Below are 14,604 nucleotides of genomic sequence, written 5' to 3'. Positions count from 1 at the left end.
ACATGTTTTGTGAACAATAAAAGCTATTAAAACTGTGCAAATAAAAAAATTTATCAGAACGAAGTGTTCTTTACAATGTTAATAGTCAATGTAATCATAGTCCTTTCTATAAAGACTGTAATATATTATAATACACACAAATGCCAATTTGTTTTTCTAAACAAATTTTCATATGAAAATTATACAACATAGGCATACATTGTTAGAACATTTTTGTTCAATAGATGTAAGCTTTCACGTGACAAGAAATGTCTCTGTAACTGCTTGTTTATTGAGATATTTACAAACATAAGAAAATGTATGTTTAATTGTATAATTATCATTACAAATAATACTGTATGTCTCTCAAGATATGCAACTGACAGTGCAAGTGTTAAACATAGTTTTCTTAAAAAAACATCTAAGATTTCACCGAACGTCAGTCAACACTCTCTAAGTCACTTGTTTTTTGAAGTAGAGGTTCATAGGTTCAACCGAACGTCAGTCAACACTCTCTAAGTCACTTGTTTTTTGAAGTATAGGTTCATAGGTTCAAAGGTCCATAGGTGTGTACTAGGCTAATGGCCCTGGAGCCTTTGCAAACCTAGCCCATAGGTTTACCCTGAGATTGTACCACCCAACATTAGTTCCCAGTGCCTCTGTTGAGTAGAGCCACTGGAGTGATCCCTGGAGTGACTTTTCTATTTCCCATCCACTCATCAAGGTTTCTCTTGAAGATGGCCAGTGAGGTGCTCTGTTTGACATGTATGACAAGTCTATTCCATAGCAAGGGCAGTCTCTGGGTTATGAACCTGTCCCTCCAGCATGCTCTGTTGATTGTGGTAATGACGTTGAGGTCTCTGGAGCATGTGGTGCAGAGGGATTGGGATTTCTTTAGATGTAGCATTTCGAACAGAGCTGGGTCAGACGTGGCTTTGTAAGTCAAGCAGAGATCGCCTCTAAGTAGGTAATATGAGACAGAGAATAGTTGGAGTTTTTTGAGTCTGTCCATATAGGACAAGTGTTTAAGGCCTAGGATCCTCTTTGTGAGGTACTTTTGCGGCCTCTCCAGTTGTTGCAGGTGTCAAGTCAGGTACATGCCGAATGGGGCATTGTAGTCTGTGATTGGCCTAATGAGGGAAAAGTAGAGGGAGACAATGACCTGGATGCAAAACCCTTAGTAATGAGATGTGCCACATAGAAGGACTTTCTGACCACAGTGGCAATGTGGTTGTCAAAAGAGAGGCTGCTGTCAACCTGTGTTCCCAGATCTCATATAACACCATCTGTGTTCAGTGGACTACCATCGATGTGGTAATTCATGGGAACCGGGTTTTTTCCCAAAGGGGATGATGACACATTTTTTGTATTGAGCTTAAGGCCATTGTTCTGACACCAGTCGTTGGTCTCAGTGAGACCTTTCTGTAGGATGTCAACATCACTTGTGGAGTTAATAATAGCTCCCAACTTGCAATCGTCTGCAAACTTTGTCAGCCAGAGACCATTTGTGTTGGCCTGGACTTCAGAGAAATAGATACCAAACAGGAGAGGACCCAGGACTGAATCCTGTTGGACTCCACTTGTGACTGGTCAGCAGTCTGACTTGGAGTCTGCTACTTTTACACTGTGAGCCAGTTTGCAACCCACCTAGTGATATAGGGGATGATGCCTAGCTTAGTGAGTTTTTCTATGATTCCTGAATGGAAAATGGTATCAGACACCTTGGCCAGATCACGGTAGCCTGTATGAACCACCTTGCCTTCATCCACAGCTCTGGTGACTGATTCAAGTCGACCAAGTTGAGCAGGATTGAGCTTTCCTTCAGAAAACCAAACTGTGTGGGATCCAGTGTTTGTAGATTCCCTATATCCTTGTTTATTAGGTCCATGATGATGCGTTTCAGAGCTTTGCATATCAGACTCATCAGGCTAATGGGACGATAGTTCCCAGGGTCTGCAGTCACTCCACCATTCGGTAGGGACACAGCCTGAGGTGAGGCTGTGATTGAATAGGACACACAGGTTAGGTGCCAGTTCACTCTGTAGTTCATGTAGAACACAGCCAGGGATATTGTCAGGTCCCATGGAAGCTGTATTCTTAGCATTGGATAGTGGTGTTTTAACCTGTGCAGCAGTAATACTGGGTGCCTGGCAATCTACTGGTATTGTGATTGGTCCTTGGGGAGGAGGCGGGATAAAGTTGGCACTGAATCTGCCAGCCAGTATATTGGCAATATCTGTTGGCTCAGCATAGGAGGTACCATTGTGCAGTGGCTCAGAGCAAATCTGGATATTGTCATGGAGATTCTTTACATAACTGTAGAAGGCCTTGTGGTTGTCTTTATTATCTGCTGCAATTCTGTTTTCATAGCTAAATCTAGATGATTTGATGAGGGATCTCAACTTTTTGTTGAGGCTGATAAGGGAGTTTTTCCAGTCTTGGGACTTCACCTTATTCAGCATCAGTTTCTTCCTTCTGTTGTAGAGTTTGTTTATGACAGGGGACCACCAGATTGGCTTCCTTATTTTGGAGGAGAGTGTCTTGGTTCTATTGGGTATGGCGAGATCCATGCATTTGTGTATGGGTTTGTACAATGCATTGGTGTATGATTCAGTGGTCATGCAACTATTCTCCATTTGCATGGGTGCTATGAAATTAGCCACCTCTGTTTTTAGGGTTGGGAGGGATATGGATTTTGTGGGTGATTAGTTTGTGGTCAGATCTAACCATGGAGGAGTTAGCTATTGGTGTAGAACAACGGTTGCCCATGTTAGTAATGACCAGGTCAAGGATGTTGCTACCTCTAGTGGGGGTAAGAATGAGCTGTTCCAGGGCATTTGACTTAATAAATTGCAGGAAACGTTGGGCAAGTGTATTGGTACATGAGTAATTTTCCCCATTAATGGAGGGGTAGTTGAAGTTTCCCAGTATGAGAGTGTTAGGTTGGACCCTAATATTCTCCATCGTGCTTAGGAGTGTGAAGTGTGAGTCTTGGGACATTGTTGGGGACCTATAGCAGGCTATGACCTGAATCGCTGTCTTACCCAATGTTAGCTGCACCTGAAGTATCTCTGATGCGTTATGTTGGGCTACCAGTCTGGAGGTGTGAGCATCCTTTATGAATATGGAAACACCACAGCCTTTGGAGCTTCATTACAAGTTCTGGGACTGAAAGGTATGGAATGAGTTATAGCCTGGTAGTGCAGGGGTGGTTTCTGCTGCCTTGAACCAGGTCTCTGTTACAGCACAAAGTTTGATGCTCTCCATTTTAAGGAGTGCTTCGAGTGAGTGCATTTTCAGATTTAGACTTCTATAGTTGAGCAGCCTGACCCTCAGATTACATTTGTTTGTAGCTGTTACAGTGGTAATTTGGTCTTTGGGACACTGCCTAAAAAAGGCACTATGGGGTGGCAAAAGCCTTGACCAGTATCTGGAAGCCCAGGGGTGACAGATGCAGGCCATCTCTGCAAAGCATCGAGGTCTGTTAATCATGTCATCCCAGGCAGACAGATACTGGATCCCCTTAGAATGACACCAGAAACTTAGCCAATTGTTGAAATCGATCATTTTTCTGCTCGTACTGTGGTATCATTCTGGGTGATGGTAGGATGCTGCTCCGGGCTAGGGTCATACTCACCTGGGCTACATAATCCAAGAGCTCCTGCATGTCTCTTTTCATGTAGTCCAGGGAGGTACATCTCAGATAATTCACACCCACATATACAATGACAGAGTCATATTTGTATCTGTTGTTGAGGGACCTGAGTGCGTGTGTTATGTGGCGGATCCTGGCACCTGACATGTAGCTGACTGTTACTTTCTCCTTATTCATCGTAATGAGTGGGACATCAGTGTGCCTCACTATCGAGTCACTTATGACTAGTGTGCTGGGCATTCTGTTCTGCCTTAGGGACTTTGTTTGAGTGGCACACTGTTTAGGAGAATTACGTGTCTCGTGATTAGTGTTGTGTTGTGATGGTCGAGTGCATTAATGCCTTGGAGGTCTCTGCTATTTGGGTAGAGTTTTACTGAGACCCTCCACAAAGCTGGGTGTGTGGTTTGTGTTTTTATGTGAAGGCAGTGCTGGCGTGTGTTCTGGAGAGCTATGTGTTCCATGTGGTCTGGTGCAAGTGTACACATGGTAATATTGCGTATTTTCATGACTGATAACAAACAAGCAATATTTTCAGAGCAGTATCATATAAAACAGCATTTTCAGTGAATTCTCCTGTCTCCCACTTTGATGTTTCACACCATACACCTCAAGAAAATGTAGGCCTTTCAGTTATGAAACTAAGAACATAAATACAAAAATATGAACAATAAGTGGCAAACAAAAATTAATTTCTCCACTCCAGGACATTGTAGACTAACAATCTTATTACCATTTTGTTATTAACTCCTTGCCCTTTCTAATACTGCCTATTATTAGCTGGTAAGTCACTCAGGTTAAAGAAGCCCAGACACAAAAACATTCCGTATGCCATAAGGAGGTATGGATGTGAACTGGAAGTATGCAAAAAGGCGTTTTAGGTTTGAATGAGTTAATAATAATAACATTTGATATGCACTCTGTAAAGTGTGATAACAGAATATCAGTAAGATGAGGAATGTGTAAATACTGTATATTTATACAACGCCACCCCCATTAAATATTCAAAAACGTGCACGCTGATTGGTCAGCATGCACGTTGTTTATCAGAGTTATAGTAATGGAAAAAGGTCCGGTCGCCTGGACTTTTTCCATTACTATAACTCTTTTTTTTTTACAGCAACGGAGAATGCAAGATCTCCATTGCTTCACACTGTCTCGCTATGTTAAACGAGTTTAACATAGTGAAACACTTTTTAAAAAGCAACAGAGATCTTGCTTTCTCTGTTGCTTTTTTCTAAACTGTCTCGCTATGTTAAATGGGTTTAACATAGCCAGACAGCTTTAAAAAAGCAACGGATATTCTCCGTTGCTTTTTTTAAACCTGTCTCACTATGTTAAACTCATTTAACATAGCGAAACAGTTTTTAAAAAGCAACGGAGATCTTTCTTTCTCCATTGCTTTTTTCAAAACTGTCTCGCTATATTAAATGGGTTTAACATAGCGAGACAGCTTTAAAAAAGCAACGGATATTCTCCGTTGCTTTTTTTAAAGCTGTCTCGCTATGTTAAACTCATTTAACATAGTGAAACAGTTTTTAAAAAGCAACGGAGATCTTGCTTTCTCCGTTGCTTTTGCCAACAGCTCTGATGTACTGCGTACGCATGCTTAGTACATCAGAACTACTGCAGAATACCAGACAGATGCGGAAGAGCAGCAATGAGGCATTATACAATGCCATTATTTAAGAAAAGTAATTATTTTTTTCTTAAATAATGTCATTGTATAATAGCAATAACCCACTTCTGGGTGTGGGTAATGCTGGATTTACCCATGGTTGGCTTTGTTTGGCCACTCGGGCTTCACCCTCGTGACCAAACCACACCAACCATTGGTAAATCCAGCATTACCCACATCCAGGTGTGGGTTATTGCTATAATAAACTATGTATAATATATAAAATGTAAATGGGTGTTGTAAGGAGCAACAGCAAATGACTGGACCAAGAAAGGCTTCAGTTAAACAAATGTTATTAAACAAACCAAAATAAAAAAAAAGAATTTAATTAAATTTAATAAATACTTCCTTTATGAATAAGACAATGAAATATGTGGCCCCCACACTTGAGATAGTGACTTCCTTCTCTCCTATAGAGAATAATCATCTCTCTTCCTGTAGGTAGAGATTTTCTTCCCACTAGCTTTACATTTAACAGTAAACTGCTTCAATGAGCAAAGGGAATCCTACTTTCCCCAAGTCAAAGAAAATACATCACTTGCAAATAGCAATGATGCATTGAATATTTCCCTAAACTAATTATTCTCCAAACTTCAGCTGTGTCATTTACCAGAGAGGAGACAAGGCACATCCCTGATGGTGGCCTGCATGAACCTTGGACGTCTCTGACATTACACGGTGAATGCAGGCAGCACTCTTGCTCTGAAAACACAGGAAATGAAATGGATACTGCATAACCTCTGAGAAGTTGTACTTTTGTTAATGTGTTCCACATGTCCTTCCAGAATACGCCATTCTGTACCTTTCCCAGATAAAGAAAACACATGTAGACAAGCAAACTGATTCTACCAATATCATTACAAAAGCAAAATGCTGATTCACTTCTTTAAGGCCGGGAATGAATGCACATTGTTTCTGCTCAATTAGAGATTCAGCTAGAAAGAATAAAAGTTTTTCTAGAAAGAGTAAGGAGTGTGATGCATCTATAATTGGAGCACATTCTTTTCCCCCTTTTTGAAAGGGGGAGACAAAACCCCAGTTCTCCAATCCACAGATACTATCCCTATCTTTAGTGTGGCAATAAAAATATATGCTACCCATCAAAATGCACCCTTAGCATTTCCATATAGACCTCGTCCATACCTGCAGCCTTGCCATTGAGGAACTTCTTAATCCCAATAGGGGCTTCATTCACAGAAACTTACAGTCAAAACAAATTCTTTGCACACTGTATTTTCAAAAGAGGACAAACTGTTTGAGTTCAGAAGTTCTAGGTAATGTCCTGCCCTTCCCTTACTCGGTCACTGAATGGTTTATTAGAACCTTTTGAAGGCCATTCAAAAGTCATTTCCATGGCCTGTCTAAATCCTTGCCATACTCGTGCCTTCATATCAGTAACTGTTGAAGCTGCTGCCTTTTTTGTCTGTCAGATCTGGATAAACCACTCTCCATCATTATCATCATCTTCATCACCACCTCTTTTCCTATTTTTACATGGAATCAGGGCACCATATCAACATTAATCAAAATGACAATGTGACCTAGAGCCAATGTTTACACCGCCAATGACTATCCATTAACATTCAATCCATGTATCTACCTAGACAGCTACCCATACTATGTATGTCTGTGTATGTCTGGTAGCAAGGTGTGGAGTTGACAGCATGGTAAGCATTGACTACCTTATGATAACAACTCCTTGCCACTACTTCAACTACTAAGATACATAATTTGGTCTGTTTTGATGCCATATCCCTAAACAGTACTAGTATATATATTTTAGACAAGGAATCATAGTACCTTATATCTGTTTCCAGAACACTCCCACTGCGCATGTAGGTTTTCTGCATCTTTCCAGTGTCTCCCTGGCTGTTTAACTCAGTTCAACACCAAGTGCACATATCTGTAACTCAACACGAAATGAAAATCAGAGGATATCTTAATATTGCTCTTGACTTTACTGTCTAGAAGGTATTGATTAATTATGATGCTCATCTCCTAAAGTGATTACTTGCCTTTGGTCCAAGGTGACATAAAGCCAAGTGTTTTTATTAGTAGCCTTGTATTTGAAAATGGTAGTCATTATGGACAGTTCATGACTAGCACGGAAGCCCAGTTATAGTTCACCAGTTACATTTAGATCAAATAACTTGTTAATCACAGTCAGGCTTCTAGAGTTCACTTCATCATTCACCTTATGAGCTTCAAAATCTCCCAGTTGGATGTGGAGCCAATAATTAGCACCCTATTCAACACTAATGCCATGGTCATGTCCAAGAAGGCCAAGTACTGCAAATAGTTGTTAAGCAAATTTGTATAAACATAGACAGAAGTCTGCCTTTGTGCAACTTGCAGCTACTTTGAGGTTACAATATCATCTGCTGACATTCTGACTGCTTCTAGAGAGCATCCATGAGTGGCAAATCCGGAAGGAAATAGAGACCACCCTGATCAAGAAGTCTGGTTGCAGAATCAACTTTCCGTACAGAAATAGCATCTTATTGGTACTTTAAATTTGCTACACAAGCTCTGGCTCATTTGCATCAAAAATCAAACATACTTGAGGATATAGAATTGATATAGCAGAAAAAAATGAATGAAAAAAATTGCAAGTAAAACAACACAACCGTGTGATTTTGGTTCTGACACTCATAATGGAAAGGAAATCATCATAAGGATGCCTGGTTATGTATAGATTCAACCGAATGTGATACTGTTTATGGTATCACAAACGTATTGCTTCTGTTTAAACTGTGCTTTTCAGGTTTTGTCCTTGCGTCATTCATATAGTATTGCAGGAACTATTACTGCTGTTAGGAAAACATCTTCTAATGGGCATCTATGAAACAAATGGGCACTGACATAAGAAAGTGAAAGTGTTTGCAACCACTAAATTTCAGAAAATAATAAAAGGATAGAAAAGGTAGCATACAATAAGAAAATAGAGTTAGGAAGCTACTGTTCTGCAGCTAAGCATGATGATAATAAGAATATAAAAAAAATGCCTGTCATAAAAAGTACAAAATGACTCAAAGGTAGGAACATCAATAAGGTAAAAAGGTTTTCCTCAAGTCAGGAATCATCTAAGGTCAAATTTAACAACAATGTAAAGCCTCAGGTCACTGACATCAGAACATAATCTGCAATAAAATGCATATTGAGATTCAGCTGCTCTTGTACTACAGAGGGCTTTGTCAGTCGGTTTTAGAATGAGAAATGACTGACGTACAAGCAGGTCTGGTGTTTATAAGTGAGGAAAAGTAAAGACAGGTGAGAATCTAAGCAGAACTGTTCAACAAAGATATCCACGACAGCTATTAAAATTGTGATTATAGGTTGTCTGCCCTCCATCTAGTGCAAAAATACCTGTTGGAGGAATTCCTTGCATACCTGCTAATGATGCCACTGGTCATTTGGTCATTCAGCATAACAACAGGTACCTATGCTAGGTGATTTTAATAACAGAGCCTGGAAAGATTCATCCTGCATATTTTCAAGAGAAAGAATTTGGTGGGGTGCCATCCATAACAAAATAAAGTGAGTTACATTAATATAATCTACACTGTACTAGTTAATGGTGAAAAGTGTACTCAATTCAAGGCTCAGTCGTATGCCAAAGATAAAGAAAGTCTATATAGTAAAATAATACATGATTACTGGTCACCATTCAACAGACAGAATACACACAGATTGAAAAGAGACTGTGTTAATTCAATGCCTGTAATAAACATTAAAACACAATGCATATTTATTTTATTTTTTATTTATTTTACATTTGTTGACCGGGCTAGTCCAACTGGATACATGTCCATTTTCAGTAGCGGCCCGGGGAGGAAAGCTCCAACAAACAAAATAAACACACTATCATATATAATACGAGACATTTAGAAATACAGTTGAATGTGCAGATAGTCATCCTATAGATTGCATTTTGTTACATTTCTGTAGACAGAATCATGATACATTTCAGCTATAGTTACCCATGCAAATATTTTGCTAACAATATAGTATAAGAGAATACTTTTGTTTTATTTGACTTAAAAAAGTAACTAGGTTATACACTCTCTTAGAAGTTAACAGACAAGTAACTAGTTTGTACAGTAATGGCAGTAATGCCTTGAGAAATTAGGGGTAGTTAGTCTGGGTTAGAACAAGGGCATAACCATTGTGATTTAAGGTATGGCTTCAATTTGGTTTTAAATAATGCTATAGAGGTAATGGAGGATAGGTCTTTTGGAAGGGAGTTCCAGATTTTTCCAACTGTGCTGGCAAACAAGGAGTCACCTGCCAAGTTGTTAGCTTTGCATATTTGTACAGGTGGTTTATTTGCTAAGCATAGGGTCTTGAGGTTGTTACAGGGGGTGATTAAGCTAGTAAGTATAGGTGTGTTAGTAGGTTGGTACAGGATCTTGTGGGCAACTGTTAATTGATTAAGTAGTATTATATATGGCAGTTCTAGCCATCGTAGCTGTTTAAGATTATCACAATGGTGGTCTCTATAGGCAGATCCAGTTGCAAATCTAGCAATGTTATAGGATATCGCAAGTTTGTTGATGTTGTTTTTACATAGTTTTGTATATACAGGTGAGGCATAGAGGAGGGTAGAGATTAAGTGGGTACGGGCAATGGTGGTCCTAGCTGGTGGTGACAAAAAGGATTTAATCCTATATAGGGATCCTAGTTTTTTGTTGACTGTTGCCTGGAAGAATCTTGAGAGGGCCTCGGTATTTGCTGTGCATAACATTTTCATCTTCAAAAGCTGCAATTGTATGCTTTTTATTTTAGAAGCACACCATATTAAAATGGAGCAGGCTGAACACAGAAGACTTGATTAACCTGCTTTGTGGGACACTAGGAAAACTTTGAAAAATAGCAGTAGAATCCCTCATTCTGCTAATGCCAGGAGTTAGACCATTTTATAAATGCGTAACAAAATGGATGAAAAACAACAAGTAAAGAACCTACATTTCTGAGCCATGCATTTCAAACATTTAATAGTAAGAAAGAGGCCTATGCTTTTTATTTTAGAAGCACACCATAGTGCATTTTCCATCTAGAGCTTCACAGGGCTGGCTGTAGTGAACTGTCATATCCAAGAATTCCAAATAAAACTGGATTTTCTACTGTTTTAATAGAAAATGACTGCCAGTGTTTACAGAAAGCATTGGCAAGTTATTTTCATCAAGCTTTCTTTTTCAATCATACATTTGTTAATTACTGTGTGATTGTTCAGTGATGTATACAAAACTCTCAGCAAGAAATTTCAGAAGCATGGTCAGTGATATAATAGCAGCCTGGCTTATTTACATTGATTAATACATGTAATGGAGCCTAGCAACTACCTATTCAGACTAGAGACACATGAGGAGACCCATTGTTTTTAGACCACCCAAACACAAAGGATTTAAATGGCAAGTGACATGTCAAACAAATGTTAATTAGATTTAAGTGTATAAATGGCAAGGTGAAACTAAAAAAATGGGCCAATTAGAACCCTTGAATCAGTACTCCATGAGTAATGGATTTGTGTCGATGCCCACTTTTCACAAAATGTGTTTTGATTTCAGACTTTAAATACAAACCCTTTCCCATGTATTCACACAGTTGTTTCTGTTTCAGTTCACTTTAACAAATGACACTAACTTCCTCCATCTGTCAGCAAAATTAATAACCGCAGTGATTTTCTTTCATGTATTTACTGCAGCGCTGCACAACCATTTATGTAGGTAATAGTTTGACACATGTAAAAAGAGAATTATTTCTGCTATATTGTCAGTCTGAGAATCAATGAACTACTGAATCATTTTTATAAACAAAACAACACATAAGATCAAGTTTTTAATAGAACAGTGGATGGTCGCATTTTACTGTGTACAGTGCCACACTGGTCACAAATTTAAAACTATCAGTTTGTCTGAAATTATTACCATTAGTAATGCAGTCAAAATGACTTTAAATACTAGCATTACACAGATCATCTCTAAGTTCCCTCCCTTGTAGAATAAATAGGTCTTGGTATTACACTCTATATACTGTTAGTGTAATGTTGTCTGGCAGTGTGTGCAAAGAGTTAAAGCTATGAGCTGTAGTTCCTGTGGTACAGGGTTAGATTCCTCTTTTGCCTGCATATTGACCTTAACAAGATGTTGCCTCTGAAAAGGAGTTGCTTGCCCAGTAGGCCTGCCTGATTTACAAAGGGGTATTATTATTACTCTGAAAAACAACTTTATGCCAAATTTTGTGCCTAGCTCTCTCCATTAGAATATGAAAGTGAGGGGTGTGGGGAGGTAACGGATTTGTAAACAGCCCCTCCAGTATTATTTATTTATTTATTTGTAGTTTGATTACCAGGGAAATCCACTGGGCCAAATTGGCCCATTTTCAATAGAGGCCCGGGGAGAAAAGCTCCAAGATGCATTATACAATGTAGATACAACTGATAGTTAATATTAAAGATAATATTATGTAGAATAGTTACTCATAAATGCAATCAATATCATGCATAGTTAACAAATTAATTAAGCTTGAAGGTAGGGATCATACAATTTCATTTGAGGAAAACAGATATGTGTTAGGTGTGGAAACAGTTTACATACAAACCTTTTAAGAAAATGTAAATATGCTTCACATACACACATCAACAGTAGATGGCTATTTACAATATTTACAAGGTTGGGCTGTGTGAAAGTAGCTGTAGGAGGTGAGAGCTTAGAGAGAAGCTATAGAAATTGTTGAGAGCTTAGATATGCTCATAGGAAGATAACTATGAGAGTTGTACAGCTTGGGAACCAGAGCAAGAACCCCCTTGGATTAGGTTGGGTGAAGGCAGGTACATTTCCATTTAGTGGACAGGTGTTTGAATAGTTGGGTTTTGAAGTTTTCTGAGTTTGGCATGGTTCTTAGTGTGGAGGGAAGGGAATTTCATTTTTGCCTAGTGAGAAAGATAGGAGAAGTTGGCCAGCAGGACGTTTAGGTTTATGGATAGTAATTAAGTTCTGATTTTCAGATCTGAGAGCTCTGTTGGGTGTATAAGGGGGAAAGATGTTAGTTAGAGCGGGACATTTTGTTGGGTGAAATATGAGTCTATATGCAGTAGCGAGTTGGCGATAGTCTAGGTAGTTTGGGAGTTCAAGCCAATTCAGGGATTGTAGGGTTAGGCAGTGATGGGTGATATTTTTACATTTAAAGGCAAATTTACAGATTTTGTTGTAGCAATTTTCTAGTTTAGAGGTGATAGAGGAGGACAGGTTGGTTAGGAGAGGGGCTCCGTATAATAAGGAAGGAAGAAGATAAGTCAAGGCCAGAGTTTGCCTGGTAGAGTTGGAGAGAAAGCGATTATTCCTATACAGCATACCTAGCTTTTGGTGGGTTTTCTTAATATTTTGTGGAATATGAATATCAAACTTGAGGTGTTCATCTACAGTAATGCCAAGTAGTTTGGCAGAGGGGACCACTTTTATAGGTGAGTTGGTTTGACTATAGACTTTGAAGTTGTTTTTATCGTAGGAGAGGGTCTTTGTGGGAGGGAATAGTAGAATCTCTGATTTATTTGCACTGAGAGAGAGGTCGTTTTGGCGCATCAAGTTTTCAGTTGTTGAGAAGGCAGTTTGGGTTTTAGTCAGCAATTCAGAGAGGTTTGAGGCAGGGCAGACTAAGGTTGAATCATCTGCGTATTGAATGATTTTAGCATCAGGAATAGCAATGTGAAAGTTATTGATGAAGATGTTAAAAAGCATTGGCCCAAGGATGGATCCCTGTGGTACGCCATTTGGGGTAGGTAGGAAGGAATAGATAGAGTTCTTCCATTTGACTACCTGCGATCTGTCTGATAGATAGATGGAGAACCAGGATAAAGCATTATTTGAGAGATTCAGGTTTGAGAGATGACAGAGAAGGTGCTTGTGGGAAACAGTATCAAAGGCTTTAGACAGATTGAGTAAAACAGTAGAAACTAAGTGTCCTGAATCTCGGGCTTGATTGACAGTTTCTAGGAAAGAGAGTAGATCAGTTATTGTGCTATGGCCTGGATGGAAGCCATGCTTGGTAGGAGTGAGAAGATTGTTTTGGGACAGGAAAGGCATAGGTTGGAGGTGGATGCATTTTTATAGGAAGTTTGGAGATCGGTGAGAGCAATGCAATTGTGCAAAAGTTTGAGATGCTGATACTTTTGCCTCCTTTATGAAGAGGAAGAATATAAGCTGAGCGCTAGAGTTTGGGGACATATGATTCTTTTATGGATCAGTTAATAATGATGCTGATTGGGAGAGCAATGCCATCAGCAGCACATTTTAGGAAGGAAGAGGGAATATTGTCGGGAGCGTTAGAGCAAGGTTAAAGTTTGGGCAAAAGTTTTTTTATAAAGTTAGTGAAGATGGGTTTGAGTTCAAACAGATGAGGTGAGTTAGAAGGGGGAGAGTGTAGAGCAGCTGGGTTATTTTTGGGAAATGTCTTGGTGAGGGTAGTAATAGTTTCTATGAAAAATTAGTTAAATTCAGAGCCTAATTCGAGGTCAGATTTACTTGGGTCAGGACAGGGATTATTCTTGGAGCCTGGATTGAGGAGTGAGTTTATTGAGTTCCAGAATTTTGGGGGGTTTTCCTTCATTACACCAAAATATCTTGCATCAGCTGAAAATGACCAGGCAGTGCTGGAAGATGTGGTAGAAGTGAAGCATCATGTTTTGTGAAAGACAGACCCCCCCATATTATATATATATATATATTTTTTTTTTGTATAAGAGTGATGTTAGACAAGGAGTTAGAGGTTGTTGGACAAGAGGTTAGGGAAGAGTTAAGGATTTCATAGAACATAAAATAGGCAGACAAGACAGCTGGTGAGTTGATGTTAGTGGGGAGGACAAGACATGCAAATGACAGTAGCCACTTGAAATATATGACTGTGGCCATTTGTGTTTTGACTTTTATCCTACTCTAACACAAAATAGATTCACAGAAGGTGGCTATCTTTTCTGGGATGGGCAGAGAGGCAGTAGATTTTCTCAGATATGATGTATGCACCTCCACAAGCATTTATTGTGAACTGCTGTGTCAGGCACATATTTCGTCTTCCTTGAGAAAAAATGCTAAATTTCTTTCCTGACTTTTTGCTTTTCTTCAAGTCATCATTGGAGCAAAAAGATGGAAAAGGGGTCTAATAGGACCTTAGAGCATCTATAACCTCATTACTTGATCCCTAGATTAATTTGAATATATTTCAAGGTTACTGCAGTGCATTTTTGGTCATTTAGGATAAGTTAAAGGATGACGAGAAATCAAAACTGAAGAATAAGACTGAA

Source organism: Protopterus annectens, chromosome 2.part1, assembly GCF_019279795.1.
Source record: "Protopterus annectens isolate FY-2018-M chromosome 2.part1, PAN1.0, whole genome shotgun sequence".
Classification (NCBI taxonomy): domain Eukaryota; kingdom Metazoa; phylum Chordata; order Ceratodontiformes; family Protopteridae; genus Protopterus; species Protopterus annectens.
Note: the sequence above shows the minus strand (reverse complement) of the source record.